Here is a 25,978-nt window from a genome sequence, read left to right as displayed (position 1 = left end):
CATTAGCCTGTGTAACGGGATAATACAGGACAAACTAGTCAAATGTGGCTTCCTTTGTCACCACTGTAACAGCGATTTTAGTACGGGTGATACATTGTGAGCTAGTCAGCTTTCTCATTCTAGCTGGAGAGGCAAGCAGATGTGCATTCTGGGAAGTGACATGTTGCAGGTAAAGACTGGCTGTTAATTCTTGAAGTAATCCCTCTTTAGCATCTTAAGGAGAAGAAATCACATTAAAGGGATTGCGTCACTTATACAAGATTTCCACCACGTCTGCTCGACAAAGGTGTCTGAGCCGTGTCATTTTCTGTTATACCGCCCGCAGGGTAAAGAAGACACCCAGGACTCTTATACTGGGATGAAGGGAGCAAAGAAAATGTTATGCAACTCATCTGTCAGGTTCCATGTTAGTTTAACAAAAGCATTCGACTCAACACAAGCTGCAGCTTAACACATTATATATTACCACTTTATTTATTTTTATATATTACCATTGTAAGCAGATTGACAACCTGACATTCTTGTTGTTTATCCCCTCATTTCACATTTGCAGTTCTTTGAAAGAGTTGTAAATAATTTGTTTCACTTTATTTCCCTCAGTTCTCAGAACGTTCATGGAGTTTTATTTCATGCTGTCAGCACTGTGTAAAATTCACACATGCATGGCAGAGCATCTAATGTAACCGCACTTAGTATGAGCACTTAATTATGAACTTGGGGGGATAAACATTCAGAGAGTTGTCGGTTTATTTCGTGAAAAGCTACTCAGACACACTCATACTTGTTTGGGGGTTTTGGAAAGCAGAGGAAGTGCTTCTAATAGGATTTGGGATCGATGTTTGTGTCAGGCAGGCTTGATGAGGTTAGAGGGGTTAAAACAAGAGGGGGAAAAAACTAAAAATTACGTTCTGGAGAGAGAGGATGACAAAAACAATGAAAAAAAAAGTCCAAAAATAGCAGCAAAGCATGTTCACAATAATGCAAACATTTTCTCAGGTATGACAATATTGGCATACATTTGTACCTACTTTAAAATGTTAAAATATAACAAAATAAATACTGATTATATTAAAGGTGTCATGAACTGGCTTAAAATATATATATATATATATATATATATATATATATATATATATATATATATATATATATATATATATATATATATATATATATATATATATATATATATATATATATACTGTTGTCTGAGGTGAAATTTGTTTTTTTACATTCAAAAACATCATAACTAATAAGTAATAGGCTATTTTCTACACTGTTTTTGAGGCTCTCTCCTGAACGCTGGGTTTTGATGGGAGTGCCACAATGGAGACTTGGAAGTAAACACCCACGGCTAGGATTGGATAAGATTTGCATATTTAATGAGCTTCAGCTCCTGTCATATATATATGCCCCTGTCAGTTCAGTTCACATGAGGGAGGGGTTATTTGAAAGCGGGAACCAGAATGATTCAAGTACGTCTTTATCAAACAAACACAATGATTTATTTCTCATCCACCCGCGATTGATTGGACTATTATTTTTGTATTACATAGCCAGCACGATCGTTCGATACAAGTGAGAACCGCGCACGCCCTTCAAATGTCAAATCCAGAGAGAGTGAACAACAGAAAGGAATATAATGAGATTCATCGGCCTGCACAGGGACGTTGGGCTTTGCGAGTCCAGCGTGCTAAAGGTATGTTCTGTTACACATACACATAAGCAAAACGATCTATAACAATGCAATACTATTACATAAAAAAATAGTATTTTTTTAACACATAAGTGTGTTGCACCATTCCTCCTGTCGGATCCAATATAGAAGAAATAGCACTGAGAGATTTTTTTACAAATGATTCCGCAGTGAAATGAAGCGAACACCATTTCTTCACCACGTGCAGTGCAGTGCAGATGCCTACAAGCTACCATATTTTCTGATTAACTTTTATTAGACTCCAGGTCGAAAGAAAATCGCGTTTTTCACTGAGCACATTCTCTGCAGTCCGAGCGCGATACACTGCAAGCTCACTCTTGCTCATATCTGAGGTTAATCATTAACACCAGTTCATGTTTTTTATTGAACTAAATACATTACAATCGGCTTACGCAAGAATACGCAGGTTACTTATCTGAACAAGAGTCCGTGTTTCTCACACTGTCCGCGTGAATCATGGCACAGTTCGGCACACACAAAGACACACACACACACTGTTGAGCTAGGATAGTCTTAAACACTGGAAAGCCAACTGTTCCCATCACATCCACATAAAGCCATAATCCATTTTCACTGTCCCATTGCTTCTTATCTCAACCTCTGTGGTGTCTGTCAGATCCTTCCCCAGATTTTCCGGCTCATCTGCTTCCAGGGGAACGCCACAGACCTTTGTCCCCAGGCAGAGTGATCCCTCCCAGGGGTTCGACTGGCTCTTAACCGCCCCTGAAGCAGACAAGCGGGTGCACCGCTTAATTCCTGGAGATGCTCCACCATTAGGTTTAAACATAGTCACAGCTTTGTACGTGTGCGCCTGCAAGCAAATAGGGCCTCTGTGGCAATCTGGCAAACAGACCTCGCCAGCAGTTTCCGTCTACCCAGAATGCCTGCACTGTGCCTGTGTGGTCAAGCAAGAATGAGTCTGTATGTGTCATCTGTGCACCTGGGACTAATCAATTCTGCTGCTACGGACAGATTCGCCCTTGTGTTTCAAATCGCAACCAGTCGGGACTCTTAAAGTACACATTGGGTGGTAAAAGAGTGCCGTCACTGTCTGTGTCATAATTCACAGTGGCCATTTGAATGCCTGGTGTCTAGTTCAGGCAGATGGCATTTAACTACAGCAAGATTAGCTGGCCTTACAGCCATCTGTGAGCAAACCATGTACCTGTGATCAATGAGGAAAGAGCTGTGAGAGAAAGAGAAAATGATCTGGGATACAGCACTTATTCTCCAAACACAGCTGGCAATTAGCACTTCATTACCATGTTTACCGTGTTTCGTAACTGGCCAAGACACACTGTGATTTATCTACACCTACATGAACGGAAGTATGATGCAAATATGCGCGGATTCAAGAGTCGAGAAAGGAGCTCTAATATAAACATGTTAGTTTGACACCCATGCTGGTTCCAAGTCACTCTCATTTAGGAGATGAATGTTTATGAACACCAACACCATGGGTGTACATTTTTATCTACAAAAAACAAATTTTCTCAAGGACAATTGTTGAAGGGGACATATAATAGAGCCAAAATTGTACTTGTAAGGAAATGTGTGGCATGTTGGTGCACTGAAAAATGATTCATGCCCCTTTTTCTTTTGTCATTTTATCTGGAATGAAGATCAGAAGCTCTCATATCATATGGACCAGTTTGATACTTTTTTCCCTTCTTTTTCTTTTCTTATTACATTAATAATTAGCCAGGATATTCTGCTCAAAATCCATCAAAAACCATTCTCTAGAGTGCATGCTAAAAAAAGTGCATACATTAAAAAGCCTATTAAATCAATAGTCTGATCAAATACAATTATAAGGTACACATTTGTATTAATATAATTGTATTTTTATAAGGAGACATAAACTGAGCCACATTCAACACATTAACAGAGAGAGAGGCTGTTCCATAAAAGTACCATTAACCAAGTTAACAGTAAATGATGACAGACTAATGATTTGAGTGCTCGTTTTAATTGAATCCAGGAATATTAATTGTACAGCAGTCTTGCTCTAATCTGTTGGTCCTGGTAGATTTGAGCCTCTGATTCACCTCTATATGTGACCATATGGCAGCCACCGGTGGAATCCGCCGGTAAGCTGAGGTTTGCGACCTAACACATATGGGTGTGCCCGCAACATCTGCTCTGATACAGCGCCGTGGGATGCCTGCAATCGCTACAAATGAACACAGACCGGTATAATCCACACGTAAACACATAATTATGTGCAATTCCACATGCATCAGAGTGCTGTTCTTATCACATGCACCTAGGCTGTAAGGTGAAAAAGTGAATGCAAAAGCGAGAAATTGCACGGTTTGAAATGGACAAATTTTGTCTGTTAAATCAAAGCTTTGAATTTCATATGTTGGGAGCTCGAGGGTTTGTTCGGACTATGCGAATGCTGTTTCCGAACTCAATTGCACACCAGGTGTAAAATCACCCTTAAACAACACAACATCTCTTCCCTAATCCAAAAAGACTAGTTTTAAAACAAACTGAGCTACAAAAATGGCTCATTCCAAAATACTTCATTTTCAGAAACTGGAATCATTAGCATATATGACCACCGACATTTACACATCGACAAGGGCTGTTCAGTGTTCAGCAACTCGGCCTGCACAGTCATAATGAGGTAAAAACAAAAACGTAGGTCTAAACAAAATATGAGAAAGTTTGCCAAACGATGTGTTGTGTGTAGCATCTGCATACCCTCACTAAGGATCCTAAAATGACGAAAAAGTGGCTCAGTATTGTTTTTAACAAGGTCCCTACATTAGCAATTCAAATGAGTCTGTAGACTATTTAAAACTGAAGAGACCTGACAATTATGGCATTGCTGCGTAATGAACCTCATGCTCGTACTGAAATGGGACATTTCATGGAAAACAGGAGTTCTCTTGCTCTATTAAAATAGTTGATATACTATGCACGGACAATCCTGTTCCTTGCCAGTCTGCCTTGAATCTTTATAGAAACTCCATTGCAAAAATGGGTCAATCACAACACTATGGTTATGATGTCAGAACTATCGTCACACTAACATACGTTCGCCTAAGTTTCCATATCAACCATAAGCTTAAAGGGGTCATATAATGCCATTTTTGTACAAGTTAATATGATTCTTTAGTTTCTAAATGAAAACTTTGTAATATACTTTAATTAAAAATTCTCATTAGTATTGTACAAAAACATTAATTTAACCTGGTCTAAAAGAGCTCTGTTTTAATATAAGTGCATGCGACTTTAAATGCTAATGAGCTTTTCTCACCCCGCCCCTCTGTTCTGCAAGGTGGTTTGACACAACACACATGGAGTATTGCCTTGACAACAGTTAAGGGGAAAGAATGGCAACGGGAGTCTCCAAGGACACATCTGTGCAACCGTATGTGACAGGACAGCTCCAACGAAATTCAACAATTAAGGCTAGACAGGACGTTTCTGAATGGATGGTTAACGTGATGTCACTTTGATCTATCTTTGTATATTCTGGCAGGGTAGCATTAGCGTAGAGAGATACGAATGCTATATGTTTACTAGTGTATACATTAGTTAATTGACAGATTGATGTTACAGCTAATAACAACTTATATATGTTAAAGTGACAGTGTATTTGCAAGTAAACAATAATTTATGTCTTAAAAGTGAACTAAACTGTTGAGTATAATGCACAAGTATAACGGATCTGTGCAGTCGGTCTTAAAGTGACAGCACCTAAATATATCTGTTTTTGTTATTAAGAGCAAAATATGTTAGCCTGATAACATCAATTCTAGTCAGAATATGAGTCTGAAACTGCTCCACTGGGCTGTGATTATGAGGCGTTTCAACCGAACCAGGAAAGACCTCAATTGGATAGACCTACAACCAATCAGAGCAACGAAGCGACGCATTGTCAAATGTCAACAGATTTCAACTGCACTGTGTTGCCAAGTCCGCGTTTTTCCCGCAAGTGTTTTTCTATGTCCACGGGTTGAATCGACTATTATGTGATATATAGACCCATGAGTGCGAATTTTAGCAGGCAACCTTGCCAAAATAACACACATTTTACCCCCCAAACACCATTTTTTTCCCGGAGAACCCCCCGAGAAGCTATTGTTTAGGGCCAGTAGTTGGCGGGTTTTGTTGTAAAAACTTGGCAACCCTGTCTGTACACGCGCTGAAATCAGGCTGGAATACACGATCTTTGTCGGTGTTGTAAATTTTTTTAATTATTTAATGATACACAGAGTACTTACCCAACATCTCATTTCTGAGAGAAATTGTGAAGGTGAATGCATATACAAACAAGCTCTCCGTTTAGGATTCGAACAAATATAATCCAAGCCCCTTTGATGACGTGATGATTACGTTACTGTTGATCATCTGTCCGTCATCGTCTAAAGCCCGCCGTGATGATTTCATTGGTCCGAACAGTTTCTGTTCGTGGATAATTACTCCTCTATGGAGCGAGGCCAGACCGAACTGCCCGATCTAAAGAAATTGTGGGCGGGGCAACGTTCGGCTGGCATCCAGGCTAGCAATAAGTTTTTTTTTTTACATAAAATATCCATAAACCACTACAACAATGTTATATATTTTAATGACTTGTGTACTTGCATTATCCCAAATATTTTGAGAAATACACAATTTTAACAAGGACACAGACCATGTCTGCTCACCGCCTATCAATGACATCATACCCACCTTACCTTTGATTTCCGAAACCATGAAAACACCAAAGACGCGATAATATAGTGTGTGTTTTATTAGACAGGTGAGCAACTGTTTTGAACGCATTTATCGACTCTAATCATTGTTTAAATCTTGTTTTCATGATTTAATACCATATTTTACCATGTGTAGTATCAATCTAGCTTATTGCAGTGTGCAACAAGTGTCTTAATGTAACCACTGAGTGAATGCACAAAGTAGAATTATAACACAACTTTCAACACACTCAAATAATGTATCTAATATGATAAAACATCGCTGTGTTATCTCATACATATGAGTGGAAGAAGCAGAAGTGTCGTTTGCACGGTTCTATTCCCAGGGAAAGCAAGAATTGACAATAATGTAAAAATGTGTACCTTGAATGCAATGTAAGTCGCTTTGGATAAAAGCGTCTGCCAAATGCATAAATGTAAATGTAAAATGTAAATAAATAAGCGACCTCTAGCTGTGAAAAATTACATATTGAGGCTTTGTAACTTTAATAAGAATAAATGTATATTTAAATTACACTGTAAAGACTATGCATTCATTTTTATACATTTGATTATGTTCCAACAAAAGGAGTTTCTATGGGGTTCTCCAGCAAAATCTAAAGTTTAACAAAGCAAAACTGATCTGAAATCAGTTGCAAGGAGCCAACAGCAGGGTACGGGATACTCTGGAGGTGAACCGTTTTCTTTTAGCAAAACAGAGCCGCAGGGAAGGAGGGAGGCGAAGAGTAATTGGAGCCTTGTGGAGGATAGTTTTCAGACTGTTGGCTTCAAGGCCAAAGAAAATGATAAATGAATAAAATAGGATTTTGATAAGGGCTTTGGAAATAGTTTTTCGAGGCGGAGATAAGGCTCATATTCGATGGAATTATTTTAGGGCTGGTCTGCTACAGTTTGTTCAGGTGACGCACTGCAGACATTAATTCAATCGTTTCTCCTTCCTCGGTTGCGGGCATTCAAGTCTGAGCAAAACAATGAACCCTCAGAGCTTCTAGACTCCTTGGGCAACAGCACTGCTGTTTCAGCAAATATCTATTTTTTTGTTATGGTCACCAATTTGCTTTCAGAAGATCAAACAAGGGTAGATCTATTCATAGTCATAGAGTGCAAGTGTGAGAATTAAACATTTCAACTCCAAACGGAGTGTGCAGCCCAGGTTTCTACAAAACTATTCAATCCTAAATACAATACAATACACACACACGTTTGTTTTTATGACATATGGGGACATTCCATAAGCGTAATGGTTTTTATACTGTAAAAACCGTATTTTCTATCCCCTTACACTACCCCTACCCCTAAACCTACCCATCACAGGAAACATTCTGCATTTTTACTTTCTAAAAACAACTCATCCTGTATGATTTATAAGCATTTTGAAAAGTGGGGACATGGCCAGTGTCCTCATATTTAACCCTCTCCTTGTAATACCTATGTTATAACCACGTCATTATACACATTTGTGCCCTCATGTCACAAACACATAGATGAAATGAGCAGAAATGAGATCCACAGCTCTCTGCTTGCAGTATGTCAGTGACGCTCGTCGGGTAAATGAGTGAAACATTCACAAAACACACATTTTTATCAACTCATATGTCATTAATAGCGGTTCACTTCCGCAATTTAGTACGATTGCATTCAAATCAGCAGCGAACCATACCGGAGATCACTTGAAACGAACCCCAGACAACCACTTAAAGCGGACTTGGGTGCGGTTCGTGGGTGCGCACCCGAGTTCGGAAGACCGCATTTATATCATCCAAACCAACCGAACTCTGACGTCAATTGAATCCGGGTGCGCACCAAAAGTGCTAGGCTAGTGTGAAAGCACCATTAAGCAATTTTTAGCATGGCATGGTTGTTGGTGCCAGACGAGCCAGTCTGAGTATTTCACAATCTGCTCAGTTACTGGAATTTCCATGCACAGCCATTTCTAGGGTTTACAAAGAATGGTGTCAAAAGGGAAAAACACCCAGTATGTGGCAGTCCTGTGGGCGAAAATGCCTTGCTGGTGTTAGAGGTCAGAGGAGAATGGGCCGCCTTATTCGAGCTGATAGAAGAGCAACTTTGACTGAAATAACCATTCGTTACAACCAAGGTATGTAGCAAAGCATTTGTGAAGCCACAACACGCACAAACTTGAGGCAGATGGGCTACAACAGCAGAAGACCCCACCGTCTCACTCATCTCCACTACAAATAGGAAAAAGAGGCTACAATTTGTACGAGCTCGCCAAAATTGGACAGTTGAAGACTGGAAAAATGTTGCCTGGTCTGATGAGTCTCGATTTTTGTTGAGACATTCAGATGATAGAGTCAGAATTTGGCATAAACAGAACGAGAAAATGGATCCTTCATGCCTTGTAATGGTGTGGGGGATGTTTTCTTGCCAAACATTAGGCCCCTGAGTGACAATTGGGCATTAATAAAAAAAAAAAATAAAAAAAAAAAAAAAAAAAAAAAAAAAAAAAAAAAAAAATATATATATATATATATATATATATATATATATATATATATATATATATATATATATATATATATATATATATATATATATATATATATATATATATATACACACATATATATCACTCAATCACTAACTTTCATGTGCTTCAACCGACTGTGAAACACAAAATGATGTTTAGGCAGGATGTTCATGCTACTCTTTATATACAATGAAAGTAAATAGTGATCACAGTGTTCCTTGTACAAAGCTATTGTACGACGTACAGTGCATGTAGACACCACTGTTCTTGTTAATAATAACAGTTAACAGCTACTGTTATTTTTGACATTTTAAGAGCTTGACAGCCTATGTTCCCTTTTCAGTTTCATTGTAGAAGAGGTCAGCATGACATTACAAAAAAAATAAAAAATAAAAAATAAATAAAAAAAGGAAACGTTGACAAATCTCACTGAATAGAATAAAAGGCCAAGATTCAGAATAACATTATGTTCCATGAACGTCTTATATGCGGAACATTCCTATACAGTGGGATCCAAACAGAACTTTCTTTTTCTTTTAGGTTCTTAAAACTGACACATTTGAAGTAATCTGAATTGTTCCATTGAGGTTTAAGTTACTTTAACTTGTTTCTTTTAATGTAGAAAAACTTCAATTAAACTGAAAGTGGACTGGGATTTCTATTCATGACAGTATATGCCAAAAATAAGCATTACATTATTTTTTTGGTGCAAGATTAATGTTAAGTGGGAGATTTGGTAGTGTGTAATGTTTTGCTATGAATTAGCTTACTAAAATATTTAAAGTTCTGAGCAATTCAAATGTTTGATTCTAAAATAAAAATATGCAAGTTCTGCTTTACTACACTTTAAATGTCTTAACTATAAAAATTTGAGATAACTGATTGAATGTTTTTAGGTTTTGCCATCTTATTCAGGTTTATAGTGTACAACGAATGTCTTGCTTAAAAAGAGTCTGTCTTTAAAATAAATGCATCTTTGCTTGATATTTCTATCTAATGCAATGATACATTTTAAGTGTGGCAAACATGTCAATAATTTGTGGGTAAATTTTGCTAAAATAAAACATAATAAAAAGAATAAATGTGATTTTTTTTTTTAATCCATCAACCACCAATAAAATCAGACTTAGCCCAGCAAACATGCCATCAGATTCACCACAGTAGAAAGATAAACAGACAACGAGTTCTGAATCTTGACCTATAAATGCCCCAGGCAACATCCATTCCCCTAACCTTCTGCAGTCAGGCATATTTTATGGGCAGCACTGGAGAATTTGGAAAAACAACCTGAAACAAATTCACCCCATGCAGTGTCACTTTCTCAGGTCATAAACTAGTGTAGTCGGGTGAGGTATAGCCTCAGTACGATTGGCTGGTGTCACCCAAGCCTGTGAACCTATCAGTACATCATTATGATGTCAGTATTGCGTAAGTCCCATGAAGTCCTATCATGGTCCATGGTAAGTCCTATTGGTGTCTGTGTTGGAATTATAAAAAGAGAAGTGTTTAGTTGCTTGGGATGCATCATCCTTGGTACCGCCCCTTTGTTGACTTTCGTCATTGCGAAAACGGAATAGCGGTTGATGCATCCTTCCATTCGCTGTGCACTGGCAGTTTCAGTCGTCGACATGCAATAAGCTGTATATCTGTGTGGCTCACCACAATGTGTATCGCAGCATTTTATATATTTATCAATTTGTTGAAAATATCTATATAAACAATGCTGCATTTAATTTTTGGTTCAAATCCGCTAAATTCCACTTCCCTTTGTCAGCAAAGTCCACAGAAACCAAACAGTTGATATGATTTGAATCATATGGTTTCAAAATGCATGACGGTGTGCACATGAGCTGGCTTTCGATTGCCGAGCTGCAAGTTTTTATTATGTTTTTTCCATCATTACAGTGGCAATAATCAGATTTCGTGAGTAGTGTGTACACTAGGGGTGACCCCGAATAGTCGAAGATTTGATGCATCAATATACGAAGCCGGATTCGACCACAGATCTCAGATTTTGGCAATATAGGGGTGCTTAATATTTTAAAGACGTGGCGCAGCATGGAGCTTCGCGTCTGGTGTGCGACCCCTCAATGCCTTTAAAATTCGAACGCATTCAATGAAATGCATGTCCCATTTACATACACTTAGATTATTCGACTATAGGTCGACAATACAAAGATTCGACAATTCTGATTCGAATGTGTAAATCCTTAGTCGGGGACATCCCTAGTGTAAACACAACAATGTACCTTGTGCTGCTGTAAAACTGTGATGTGTGTGAAACGGAGGTGTCACCTCCATCAAAGCTCCCCCTACTATGTGGATCAGTTTCTTTATTTTTAAATTTTCAGTTCTGCTTTTATCATTTGCAGAGTTTCTAAATGCATCTTTAGCGATTTTGCAACCGTGTACTGTCTTTTTGTTCAAAGAGGTGGAATTTTTGTAAAAAAAATAAAAAAATAAAAATAAAAATGCACACAAGGTCTGATCTGGTTTTGCAGCAAAAAATAAAATAAAAAATTTGAGAGCATAGAGCATCATGAGTAATGTAGTTTTTCACCACAAATTCTGCTGTTAAACACAGTAATTAAAAAAAAAAAAACTTGAAATACTGCTGGGCTGACAAATTAAAGAAGCAAATACTCATAGCTCACAGTAGGGCTGTCTGCACAGGTTTATAAGTTATTAAAATTTAGTTTCCCTATGGAGACAATTATTGGAGTTTTTACTTCTGAACCCTCTTCTACTGCATTCAATTTAACTTCCTAAAATTAGTTTTAAAAATATAGAAGTCAACATCTAAATGCACTAAACTGTAAACTGCAAGAAAATGTAAGTGCTTGAGTGCATGTCTAGACGCTGGCAGCGGTTATGTGTTTTTCTTGTTTTGTTCACCTCTGAACGATTACTCCTGGGAAAGAATAAATGCAAAGTTCAGCAAACTTCTCACTTTACAGTGCGGTGTCAATACTTTTTGGAGTATTGCTACCTGTTATTTTGTGGAATATAAACAGAGAATTTGTAGAGTATAAACACCTTTTAGTGCCTCCAAGGTGTGAATATGGTAAAGCATAAACCAACAAAAACATATAACATAATAACTAATTCAACTGTGATCTCTAGAAATATTGGTAGGAATTATTTAGACGTATTCCCTTAGGTAGACACCACTGAAGACAGATTATCATCCAAGAAATTCATAAGAGAAAAACCCAACCAAAAACACGTGAATGTAAATGACAAAAGGTTAAGTCCCCTTGCATTCAATAATTTTATCAATTAAAACTCATACACCCTTGCTTCATTTACTACACACAGAACTATGAAAATACAAATTACCTCCACACAAACACACCAGCACGGACTACCTGTCAACTTTAGTGGATGCTACACATTGACAAGTGGAAATATTGCTTTAATTCAGGCACACACATTATAGATATATCCTTTACTCACCCTCAAGTTGTTTCTAACCTGTATGAATTTCTTTCTTCAGCTGAACACAAGGGAAGATTTTTTGAAGAATGTCAGTAACCAAATTGACTTTTCTGGTAGGAAAAAAATTACTATGGAAGTCAATAGCTCCAGTTAACTGTCTGGTTACTGACATTCTTCAAAATATCTTCCCTTGTGTTGAGCTGAAGAAAGAAATTCATACAGGTATGTTATGCGTTGCAACAAAGCCCTTAGTATCCATTTATCCCTTAAAAAATTAAAGAATCAAAATAGGTCACTTAAGTCGTCTCTGTTTCTCAAACGCAATGGATGATTTCATGTTAATTGAAAAAGTACAAATGTGCATTTTTACCAAATAATTAAAATAAGCCTGTTGAAAGTATGATGTAACACTGTGTATATTGATTAAATAAACATTCATCTCCAAAGTTTTCACCAAAAAAAAATTACTGTGCACTAATTATTTCATGGCAGGCTTTAATCGTGTGTGCACGGGTTACTGATTATAGCAGCAGGCTTGGGTGTCAAATGATGTTTGTCCTCAGTCCAGTTTGATTTAGATTTGTTTGTTTCCATTACCGCGAAGACGGTTAGCACACGTCACGTCTAGAACACCGAACGCGTTCATTCGGTGAATAATCACCCAACTGAAATTGTGAACAGTGACATTGATTGCGTATCATTGCGTGTACAATACAATAACAACGAGTTGGATGTATATAATGTAATTTAATGGAAACCAATGCGAGTGGCGCGACAGGATTTTGTTTAGGTGTCATGGCTGGACTCTCCATTTAATATTATCCATAACTTAAATATTGTAGTACAGCTGTACAGATTAGTAAACGTCAAACTTGTTTAAAAGTCAGTGGTCGGTTATGTTCCATTTATTGTGTGAGATTTTGTAACTATAGCAACCGCCTTATCCATTGCTGTGTTTTGTCCATAGACTATCTGTGGTGTCACCAAAGGATTCCGAAGTGCAGTTCTGAAGCTTAAAGTAGAGACGAGCTGGCCATTGCCACCTGGCAGCGTGCGAAGCCCGGATAACAGACAAAGAGACGGGACGTGGGCGGAGCTTAGGTGACGTGATGACTAACAGACAGTGGATAAATGGCTATCCACCTGTCACTCAAAGTGGCCACACTCTTAATTATGCAAAACTTTAAGGTGTTATATAATGTAAACTAATGAGTTATAAATAAATTCACCACTTTCACAATTGTCATGAAGGGCAAAATTTGCCATTTAGACCAAAACCACAATTTGTACCAGGCTGTAAATATGTTTTTTTCTTACCTGCTGTAAAGTTGGGAATATTAACATGGGGCTCAATGAGATTCTGCTCCCTTTTGGAGCCTGTCCCTAGTGGCCAGTTGAGGAATTGCAGTTTAAGTTACTTCCGTATTGCATGGCTTCAACAGAAACTCGGGGAGGTTGCCGCTTGGTTTTGCCTGATACTATCGACTAGCAAATTAAAGAACACAGACACAGTCGGATCATTTCCATAATGACCAGTCCTTTACTAACATGCTTTTTTGGGCGGTAAATAATGGCGCAAACACCAGTAAATGAGCACAAACTTTAGTAAATCACCTTGCATGATTAATTTAAAGGATCTCCTCCCTGTAAATTGTGCACCTGAAAGTGAAACTCCTACAAATGAATATGAAATAAGGTCAGCCACAAAAATAATTTAAAATTAAAAGCCATGTCCATGCCTTTTCAGTGTAAATTTTTCACTGCGTGTCTTTAGTTGATCTTGACAGTAGTTTTTTAACGCCAAAACAGGGTTTGCGCTGATGCAAGCTGTTAGAAAATCTGTCCCTAAAAGCTGTTGACTAACCTAAAACCCCCTGTGATGGATTCAAGATCATGAACAAAGCCTGTTGAAGCAGCATGTGCTCTAGGAACAGAACACCACATGAGTGTTTGAGCACTTCGATAATTATGCATGTAATAACATACCCTGTAATCAATCTTTGAGTTGATTCAGAGTCTGTCTCTGTTTGCAAACAATAATATAATCTGTATGCTAAACACATCACACACAGGTGCAACAAAGCCACACCTGCGCAATGTATGAAGTGAAAAAGGCTGTTGTTACCTTTGGGCCATTTGTATTAGACAATGGGACTAGCGTGCATTTGGCTTGTACAATCATTCAAATCGTTCATTATGAGTCGCGATTACACTCGTGGTGCATCACATGGCAGATGCCAAATATCTAATGGTTCTGAATGCAAGGCTGCATCCTGTGTGAATGGCATCCAATGGATCGGATTCTATTTGACGCTAAAGTTTCTTGTTCAGCATGTGCAAACGCGTCTTATGGACTCAAGTGCGTGACATTTGGAGGTGAATCCAAAGGCAAAAATACACAGTGAAGCTCTGATATTAAGCAGCTTCTAATAGGCCTACTAATAATAATAATCACACGAAAGATTACTGGGATTTAGATCGAAAAAATATGAAGAGAGGCCTGAAGGGGTGAAGGTTTACATCCACAGGTTTCGTCCCGGTGAAAATTAATTTGCATTTCACTGGCAAATGCATAAAGTCTGTTTCTGATATGAATATGCATGAGGGTGCGCACGCTGAAAATGAAGCAATGCACTTAAATAACAATAGCACTGGAGGTTTCTGGATGTGTCATTATAATTAGCTTTTAACGAAGACACAAGTGTCTGCCGGCATTTGAGGCATAAAAGAACGGAGGATTCCTGAATAAAGTTGCATTCCTGCGCGGTAGACTTCATTACACCAACCACCGAGCATGAATAGGACTTATCGAAAAAGACGTTTTTTTCACATCCTTCATGAATAAAGAAAGATGTTTTGCTCCTGGAAACATAAAATCCTAATCAGCCTCAATATTTCAAGACCCCATGTGACAGTAAAACAGAAGAAAACACCCACTCTACACAGCAAGCATAAAATAAGATGGACATAAAGTGGCTTGACTTGAGAATTTGCATCTAAATAACAGCTCTGTCTTTATTAACTCACTCCCAAACACACAGTCATGCAGATCTTTTTCATATGGTTCATGATGACGGCTGTCGAGCTCCAGAAAGGATCAAAACTGTACATTTCCACAAAATTTGAGACATTTCACACACAAAAAAAAAAATGATAGATTTTTTTTTTTTTTTGCCATCATTACCCTCATGTCATTCCAAACCAATAAGGCTTTTTCTTCAAGAGACAAATTAAGATCTTTTTTAAATAAAAACTCAATTGAAAGATCAGCTAACCAAAACTTAGAAGATCCCAAAAAGGTATTCATATACATAGAGCATTTTAAATCCAAGAAAAATTATCGCTTTAAATGATGATAGGATTTTAAAAAATCCATACATTTGTTACTCAGAACCACTCTGAACTTAATCCAAAGTGTTTTATCATCCTTTATATTAGAAGAAAATGACCTCACTTCATCTCTCTCATCTCTGCTGGAGAGGTTCAGAATAGAATACCCCAAGAGGTGAGAAACAATAGTTGGCCTTTTAGACTTCCTCTTATCGTCCCAGAATAAAAACTTCAGGATAATTTAATGAAAGTCCTTTTTGGCCTGTGAAGTACATTACCTCCTTGTATTCTGGCTGACACAATCTCGGAAAGAAAAAAAAAAAATCACAATTTGCCTTCAAAACATCCTGATCGCCCTGCTAGAGCGAAGGAAATTCAATAGCAAATTTAATAGAGTTTTTTTAAGCCAAGGCAACTTGAATATACATTTATCAGTGTGAGAGAGAGAGATAGAGAGAGAGAGAGAGAGAGAGAGAGAGAGAGAGACAGAGAGAGAGAGAGAGAGAGAGAGAGAGAGAGAGAGAGAGAGAGAGAGAGAGGTTTTGCCTACATTATGAGGACCAAATGTCACCACAAATATAATAAAAAAACGCAAGTCCCCTGAAACAAAAAATATTGATAAACATACAAAATAATGCAAACAATATTCCAGAGAGTGTTATATAGAAAATCTTCAGTCTGTGGATATGGGATCACTTATTCCAAGAAAGAACATTTAAAGCCAAGGAAATCTAAAAAGCCTTTATTCACTCATGGCTTAATAATGTGCTAAATTATTAAGCTTTATACTACATAAAGCGTCAAAGAAAATGTAAAAAATGCAAGGTTTTGTGAGGGTTAACAAGAATGTCTCAATATTACAGATGTTATAAGCCAATAATTATTATTTTCAGGATATGGACAATAACCAATAATCATTGTTAAATGTGTATACCATTTGAACACAACACCCCAGGCATTTATGTATGTGTATGTGTGTGTGTGTGTGTGTGTGTGTGTGTGTGTATGTGTGTGTTTGTGTGTGTGTGTCTGTGTGTGTGTGTGTGTGTGTGTGTGTGTGTGTGTGTGTGTGTGTGTGTGTGTGTGTGTGTGTGTGTGTGTGTGTGTGTGTGTGTGTGTGTGTGTGTGTGTGTGTGTGTGTGTGTGTGTGTATAGGTAAGTAGGTTGGTGGGTGTGTCTGTGTGTGTAGGTATCTGTATAGGTGTGTGTGTGTCTGTGTCTGTGTAGGTGTCTGTGTGTGTAGCTGTCTGTGTGTGTCTAGGTGTGTACGTGTGTAGGCGTGCCTAGGTGTGTGCAGGTATGTGTGTGTGTAGGAATGTCTAGATGTGTGTGTGTGTGTGTGTGTGTGTGTGTCTGTCTGTCTGTCTATGCAGGGGTGTGTGTATGAGTGTCTGTGTAAATCTGTGTTCATGAGGGAATCAACCGTTATTTAAAAATAATGATTGTGATATGCCCCCTTCAGAAGAAAAACGTTGCTAACATGACCACCATCAAATCTCTCCAACGTGAGCGATTAACACAAACATTCAGAGCGGTCTAACACAAGAGTGATGGCGTTTTCAGCAGATGTAATCAGAAGTACACCTCCTCTGATGCGCTTTATGACTGCAGTCACACTAATGACACACATTCATCTGCCGTATCTGAGTGGTGTGCAACCGCAGAAATCCAGCGCACACCACCTCCCTATCGTCTACAGCTGAACAATGCACTTTTTATTCCTGTAATGCGTTTTGGATTGCCAATGGGACTTTACTGCTTATGACGCTGTTCACTGATGGGCCATTTCACTTAGTGATTGATCCAGGTGTTATGATCGCTATGTGCATCGCGTGGTGGGATCATGCGGCACTAATGCATACGCAGTCATTACAGTTTAATGCTTCATAGGTCATCGGCTTGTCTCGCTTGACCTGCTCGCGATGCACAAAAAGGTCAAGTTATCACAGAGGTGAACAATAAACAGGTGAAAACACACCAATCCTTATCAATCAATAAGCAAATCATTTAAAGGTGCCCTAGAATGAAAAATTGAATTAACCTTTCCATAGTGAAATTATAAGAGTTCAGTACATGGACATCACATACTGTGAGTCTCCAACACATTGCCTCCTATTTCTTATGTAAATCTCGTAAATCAAAAACTCAACAGAAAAAAAAGTGCTTCTCAACATAAACCCAACCATGATGTAAGCGTTGAGGATTATATGCACGTCCGCAACATTTGCATCTGTCCAAACAATCCGAATCTACTGATGGTAAACAAGACACTCAAAGATAGCAAAAACGGCTCTCATGACACATGGTTGAGGTTTATTATAATCGGATACCACAACAAATCATTCGTTTGTTCGGCCCATTTCAAGCAAGCTTCACTCAGCGTCTTAAACTGAACAAAGGGGCAACTATATTCCTGCAAGCAGTAAGTAATTTATCCACTTTATTGACTCGCTGTTTAAACAATTTCTGATTAAATTGAAAGTTTCTTAGAGAGACCGCATTGTCTAGATGACGCAAGATGCTAGTACAGTAACGATAGGATACTCCAAGTACCATACAAAACTAAATAGTGTCTAATGACAAAGTTTAATATTATTTTGTATTACAAAATACAACCATAGATACTTTGCTTACAGATCGTTCACGCGATCCTTCTAGCAAACGTCACCTTTTCCACCATATAAGTTAAACGATAGTCAATGGAGATTGATAAAATGCAGCTTACTTGTTTATTGGTGTTTTCAGATCATCCGTGCACGTGCGCGAGAGAGAGAGCTCACGTGCATATGGTTGCCAGATTGGACATGTTTAGGTAAAACACTGGATAGTATACGAGTTCTTTTCACAGAAAAGCTCTGTTTGTGAGATGTAATTACTGAAATCTGGCAACCGCACGAACGCAAGCTCTTTCTTGTGCGCAGATGACCTGAAAACACCAAATAAACAAGTAAGCTGCATTTTATCAATTTCCGTTTGAGATTTTTTGCTTAAATTGTCATTTAGCCGGTCTGTGTTCTGTCAGGACTCACGAGCCGCTTCACTGAACTGCTCTGAGCTGTGAGCTGCTAAAATAAGCCAATCAGAGCAGAGCTCAACATTAATATTCATGACCCTTCCAAATAAGGCAAAAACAGAGCATTACATCCTAGGGACAATTTATAGGCTTGTAAATGGACCTGTAAAACTGCATCTGGACAATTTTTGCCCTTTAATAAGCCACATACCCTCTATGTAGATATCAGAGAACAATTTAACATATCGTTTCAACTCATTCTAGGGCACCTTTAAACAAAGAAGCATTGATTGAATGTGATGTATTTTCATGGCATCTCTCAAAGGTCTCAATGTTATTTAACCATTTGATGCATGAAATAAATCGCACAACTGAAAGAAAATAAATATGGTACAGGAAGAGTTCAAACCGTAGAAAACACAATGAATTGGGTTGTACAGTAATGCAGGATGGCAATATTCCCTCCTCCTAAAATAATAATAAAATAAAGAATGCTATAATGTTAGAGAAGTAATATTTAGATTTAATCAATATCTGAGGGGTTTCTTTTGCACCAAATCTACAAAAATATAAGCATTAAAGTTTACAATGCCTTAAAGGGTTAGTTCAGCCAAAAATGTAAATTATCCGCAGACAAATATTCTAATGGTTATGAATCAGCGGATTGATTAATGATTCGGATCACGTGTCAAACTGCCAAACTGCTGAAATCTGTGACACTGGCGATCTGAATCATGAATCAATACGCTGATCCATAACCACTCAAATCTTTGTTTGCGGATTGAAAACAAACACGGAAGAGAAGACAATGCTAAAAAAAGTTGTAGTTTTTGTTATTTTTGTACCAAAATGTATTTTCTATGCTTCAAGAGATTCTAATTATCCAACTGATGTCACACATGGACTACTTTGATGATGTTTTTTGTTACCTTTCTGGATATGGACAGTATAGTGTGCATACACTTTCAATGGAGGAACAGAAAAGCTCTCAGTCTTATATAAAATATAAACGGTGTTCTGAAGATGAACGTGTTACGAGTGTGGAACGACATTAGGGTGAGTCATTAATGACATAATTTACATTTTTGGGTTAACTAACCCTTTAAGCCGAAAGTATATTTCGTTTTTTTTACGCATAGGCAAGCTTACGCCCGTTTCACACATACTCCGTCTGCAGTGCGTGTTGTGTTGCGTGTGCGTTGCAGGAGCCCCACACCCTGTAGTGCTTTCACATATGCTGCGTTTGCAGTCCGCAACTGATCCGCTGTTGCATACCACAAACACAGCATTTATTCATTATTTTTTATTTAAAATCCAAAAGTTTTTACTGAACATGCCTCGTCAGAATTCCAATTCTCTTTGTTTACTCTTTAATAGAAGTCAGGTTACGTAGCCTACTACATTTAAACAACATTTTATTAAATTCATTTATTCATATTTATATACTTTAGATTTAGCTCACACAAGTGGCAAAACATTTAAACATAGTTTATAGCCTTAAATCACAAACATTTTAAATTAGAAACTTACAATAGTCTATTCAAAAACAGCCAACTCTCGTCTTTTCTTTCGTTTTTAACCCCTTTTAAAAGAAATCCTGCAGGTCATAAAGAACTTTGCCTTTCACCTCCAAGAAAGTACGAGTGCTCTCCATTGTGGCACATTTTTTTACCTAAATGCCAAGTAAGGTGTCGTTTTGTTCCTTTACTTGAGAAAAAAAGCCATGTGTTGACTTTGAAACAAGAGTATATTTTAAATGATATGCATCTGTGGTGAAATTACTAGATTTTCGCGTCAGTCCATGTTTATTTTAATGCGAACAATGTTCTGTCACTTTAATGCAGCAACGCAGCGCAGCAAAAAATAGACTCGGTACGAAAACGATCCGTGCACTGCTGCAGACGCAACGCTCCTGGAACGGACTGACGGGCCGCATCCGCGTGCAGTGTGAAAGATGTCATCCGTTAACATGGGTAATGAAAAAAATACGCACCGCACACACTGCAGACGGAGTATGTGTGAAACGGGCGTTAGGCTCAAACACACAGCCTTGCAAAGTATATTTCTTTTGACTCGTACACGTACACAGGCGTTCAACGCAAGTTTTTAGCGATCTCTCGCCACGAGTTACAACCCATGTAAATGCTGCAAAAACTGCGAATGTGTAACCTGCACATACGCGGTTTCAAAAATCCGGCATTGCGCGTTTAGTACGCACTGACTAGTGCGCGTTTAGTGACACACTGATTTAATTTAAATTAATTTAATTTTAAAAGTGTGCGTCTTTTTAACTTGATGAAATGAAAAAATAAATAAACGGAAATTGGAACTAAAATACTTTACTGACATACATACTCTTCAAATTCACAGTGTCCAACAAAGCACAAAACTAAACTTTTTACTTCTTGTCTGGATCTGGTAAATAAATAAATAGAGGTATGTATTCCAGAGGTACTTAGTGCTTCACTACTTTCATCTATCACGCTGAATGTATGTTGTCATAAAGAATTCATAAGCCATTCATAAAGTGTTATTGATAAAGGTTCATAGGTAATAAGCCATGATGTTGTGGAGATGTAATGTCAAAAAAGTATTTTAAAATCTCTCCACTATATTGCACAACACGCAACAGAGGGTTAATCGTAGCAGGGTAAAAGAAATGGACGCTGTAAGGCTCGACCCTTGGAACAATCAGCCGATAAAGGAAAAACAGCAATCAGCCTCTAATGCTGAGTTTAACTGAGTGATAAAAGCCATGACGAGAGATAAATAAGCACAAAAACAATGAAACATTCTCTCTAGAAGAAAAGAAACGGCTCTTGACTTTTCATCAGCACGCCATGATTATATAGGGAGCGAAACGGCCGACGGAGGCAGATGAAGGAGCGTGTAAATAAGGAAAATGAGACCCCAGTGATGGCTGGAATGGCTTTGCTGTGTGTGTGTGTGTGTGTGTGTGTGTGTGTGTGTGTGTGTGTGTGTGTGTGTGTGTGTGTGTGTGTGTGTGTGTGTGTGTGTGTGTGTGTGTGTGTGTGTGTGTGTGTGTGTGTGTGTGTGTGTGTGTGTGTGTGTGTGTGTGTGTGTGTCTGTGTGTGTGTGTGTGTGTGTGTGTGTGTGTGTGTGTGTGTGTGTGTGTGTGTGTGTGTGTGTGTGTGTGTTGCACCTGTCTCTACTCCCAGCGGTCAATCTCTGCTTGACTGCACTCAGATCTGAGTTCATGAGGTTATAGAAAGCTATATGTGTCTTGTTAGCACTTGTCTGTTCATGTCAGCGTGACATACGACTGAGCTAGTCTGTGTGTGTAGCTGCGATTTAATAGTAATTGGTGTTATGTATTGGAGTAGGGATATCGCAATACAAGCTTTCAACCAATACCCAAAAATTCTCACAAAATGCTACTTGACATCACAGCAAAAAATATATATTTTTATCTTAATGTATTCACATTTTTATACAGAAAATGAATATTAAATATTTTATCAAATTAAACATGACACCAATATTAATATTAATATTTATATAATTAAATAGAGCATCTACGGCTAAAGTTATTACGGTAATCAAGTAATCGTTGATTATTTTAACAATTAATCAAGCAAGCGATTTTTATTTTTGTGGTAAAATAATAGACCTAAGCAAAGAGCTAAACCTTTAAAATTACTTTTAAAAAACATATAGAATAACAATGAGACAATAATAAAAGCAAGTAATCATATGGTTTTACAGAACAATACTCTTAAAGGGTCTTAAACGTCATTACAAAGCCCATCTCACTACAGTGACTCAAAAAAAAAAAATACATAACGACTTATATAGTGATGGGTGGATTTCAAAACAAAGATTCAAACGGTTATGAATCAGTGAATCGATTCATGATTCGGCTCGCCAATGTCACGTGATTTCAGCAATTTGACAGGTGATCCAAATCATGAATCAATGTGCTAATTCATAATGTTTCAAAACTTTGTTTTGAAATCAGCCCATCACTATACAAGTCATTATTTTGTTTTTTTGCGCAAAAAAAACGATTATTTTACTACAGAAGTATAAAGCTCAAGGTAGGCTACAAAATAACTACACCACAGTCTCTTGACTTCAACGTCACCATCACTAAACTTCCGACAACTCTTTTGGTTTTTATCTCAAAACATTTTTCCAGGACATTTGAGTTAGACTAGTTTATAAAAGCACAATTTAAGCATAATGAGGCTATAAAAGCAGACTGAGCGTACTTGTTTGGCGAGATGACGGTTACTCTCCTCGAGCTTCTGTAGTCCTATTTAGTCACATGTTAGCAACCGAATCTAGCAAGCTTCTTCAAGACATGTAAAAGCTTAAAAAAACAGAAGTGGGGTAATACTGATATATTTTGTCATATAATTAAACGCGAATGTCTTCTTGAGCTTGTGTTCACCAACAATCTTTTTTCAGCTAATTAAACAAAAAAATTTTTATCCAAAATAAAAAAAAATATATATATATATATATATATATATATATATATTTTGTGTGCAAGTTTTACAATAAGGAATTTGCGTATCACCGCAGCACATTGAGCCTCAAATATCACAAATATGCTGGACTGAAATAATAAACAATATTTTGTTGATTAAGCTATATATATATATATATATATATATTAGGGGTGTAACGATACGCGTATTCGTATTGAACCGTTCGGTACGAGGCTTTCGGTTCGGTACGCGGTACGCATTATGTACCGAACGGTTCTTGGACTAACTAATTAAATTTGGAAAATAAAAAAGTGTGTGGAATATAATAATATGCGTTCAACAAGGTAGCCCAATAACCAAAACGACATAACAGGCAATGCCCCTGACAGGGGCGTGGGACTGGGGGGATAAAGGGTACTGAGTAACCAGGCCCCGAGGCAGGGGGGGGGCCTTAGAAGTCAGTTTTCTATACATACACATACATGGTACAGGGGCCCAGCAAGATGGTTTGTACCCAGGGCCCAAAAATTGGTGCTACGCCCCTGGCCCCTGACACCGCCGAAGTAAAAAAAAACAAAAAAAACACCAAATATGTTTTAGGCTGCTCAGTCAGGTGCTCGCTTACTCAGTAGGCTACGCGCTGAATGCTCGTGGCAAAATCGTGGCTATTGCGTTTAACAACCCAGAAATAGAAAATCCTCCAATAACCAACTGGTCTGGTGTTTGGGTGAACTTTGGATTCTTTGTAAGCTATGATGGTGTTGGCAAGAGTGATGGATAAAAAAAACAACGGTATGTCGCATTTGCTGATGGTACAGCAGCGGGAATAATTCATGTCATGTCAATCAACTCATTTACGCCGACAACAAGACGATAAAAAGGAGAAACAGCCACAAACTATCCCACAAACTATCCCCGCAGCATTTAGACAGACATTTCCAACTTATTCAAATGGCAAAAGACATCACCGCGGCGAGTGGTCCATTTATAGCCGCGGATATGAGACCTAACGCCCGTTTCACACATACTCCGTCTGCAGTGCGTGTGCGGTGCGTATTTTTTTCAGTACCCATGTTAACGGATTACAGTTTTCACACTGCACGCGGATGCGGCCCGTCAGTCCGTTCCAGGTGCGTTGTGTCTGCAGCAGTGCAAGGATCGTTTTCGTACCGAGTCTATTTTTTTGCTGCGCTGCGTTGCTCCATTAAAGTGACAGAACATTGTTCGCATTAAAATAAACATGGACTGACGCGAAAATCTAGTAATTTCACCACAGATGCATATCATTTAAAATATACTCTTGTTTCAAAGTCAACACATGGCTTTTTTTCTCAAGTAAAGCAACAAAACGACACCTTACCTGGCATTTAGGTTTAAAAAAAAGTGCCATAATGGATAGCACTCTTGGAGGTGAAAAGCAAAGTTATTTATGACCTGCAGGATTTCTTTTAAAAGGGGTTAAAAACGAAAGAAAAGACGAGTCGGCTGTTTTTGAATAGACTATTGTAAGTTTCTAATTTAAAATGTTTGTGATTTTAGGCTATAAACTATGTTTAAATGTTTTGCCACGTGTGTGAGCTAAATCTAAAGTATATAAATATGAATAAATGAATTTAATAAAATGTTGTTTAAATGTAGTATAGGCTACGCAACCTGACTTCTATTAAAGAGTAAACAAAGAGAATTGGAATTCTGACGAGGCATGTTCAGTAAAAACTTTTGGATTTTAAATAAAAAATAATGAATCAATGCTGTGTTTGTGGTATGCAACAGCGGATCAGTTGCGGACTGCAAACGCAGCATATGTGAAAGCACTACAGGGTGTGGGGCTCCTGCAACGCACACGCAACGCAACACGCACCGCACACGCTAATGTTAAGAGCTAATGTCTTATTCCTGTAACTACATAGAAGATGGGTAAAGTATATCTCCATCATTGTTCAATGTAAAAAAAAAAAATCATACTTTGTTAGTTTTAATAAAAAAATAATAAAAAAAGGTAATTTATCAGCCATTTTTTTCTTTTTGCTGTATCTAAAACATACTGAACCGAACCGAACCGTGACACCAGTGTATCGTATCGAACCGAACCGTGAATTTTGTGAACCGTTACACCCCTAATATATATATATATATATATATATATATATATATATATATATATATATATATATATATATATATATATATATATATATATATATATATTATTTTATTGAATTAAAATTTAAAAAAGCAATTTCATTTTTTTTTTCAGCTATTTAAATAAAATCATTCAAAAAAACAAAAAAACATTGACTTTGAGACAATGCAACCGGAAGTGCTAAAATGCAAATTTTCTTCCGCGTTTTGGGCCTTCAAAATGATGTTATAACTGCACCACTCTATTGATGTTTTCTCCTGTGTTGGCATAGGTTTATAAATGATTTACCTTACAATTCTGATGAAATGGAGTACATTGCGTGCCCAGATGAAAGTTCAAAAGCAACCCAAACTCACAGCATGTGCAGAGATTGATGGAGTTTGAGCTCCATGCATGTTGATAACAACAGTTCAAAGTGAGGCAGCATTTACTGTGAACGGAGTCACACTCTGAGACTCACAAAACCTGCATGCATGTACATAATTAAAGCGCATATACATTAAACCCGCAGGGTTAGGGTTAGTGTATATTTTGGTCCTTTGTGAATTCACAATAGCACTATGCTATAGTATGGTTTTAAAATATCGTGTAGCTTTAGAAAACTGACTAATAACACGGTTCATGGATTCATTTTCTTTCTAATATGATAAAGGCAGTGGCTAATGGAATCATCCTAAAATATA

The 25,978-nt window shown here is 37.7% G+C and overlaps 1 protein-coding gene across 3 annotated transcripts in view; it reads right to left on the bottom strand.

Annotated features, from left to right (window-relative positions):
- Window positions 1-25,978, bottom strand: part of LOC137056245 (cadherin-18) — a 331,361-nt gene that overhangs the window by 201,709 nt on the left and 103,674 nt on the right. The window contains exon 1 of one of the 3 annotated variants that reach the window (XM_067430267.1): window positions 1,785-1,886. The exons of the other annotated variants lie outside the window; for them this stretch is intronic. The gene's annotated coding sequence lies outside the window, so the exon portion shown is untranslated. Of the gene's footprint in view, window positions 1-1,784; window positions 1,887-25,978 lie in introns of those variants that run through there. 3 annotated transcript variants of the gene reach the window in all.

Source organism: Pseudorasbora parva, chromosome 21 (assembly GCF_024679245.1).
Source record: "Pseudorasbora parva isolate DD20220531a chromosome 21, ASM2467924v1, whole genome shotgun sequence".
NCBI classification, from domain to species: domain Eukaryota; kingdom Metazoa; phylum Chordata; class Actinopteri; order Cypriniformes; family Gobionidae; genus Pseudorasbora; species Pseudorasbora parva.
This window is presented reverse-complemented; position numbering and strand designations above follow the sequence as displayed.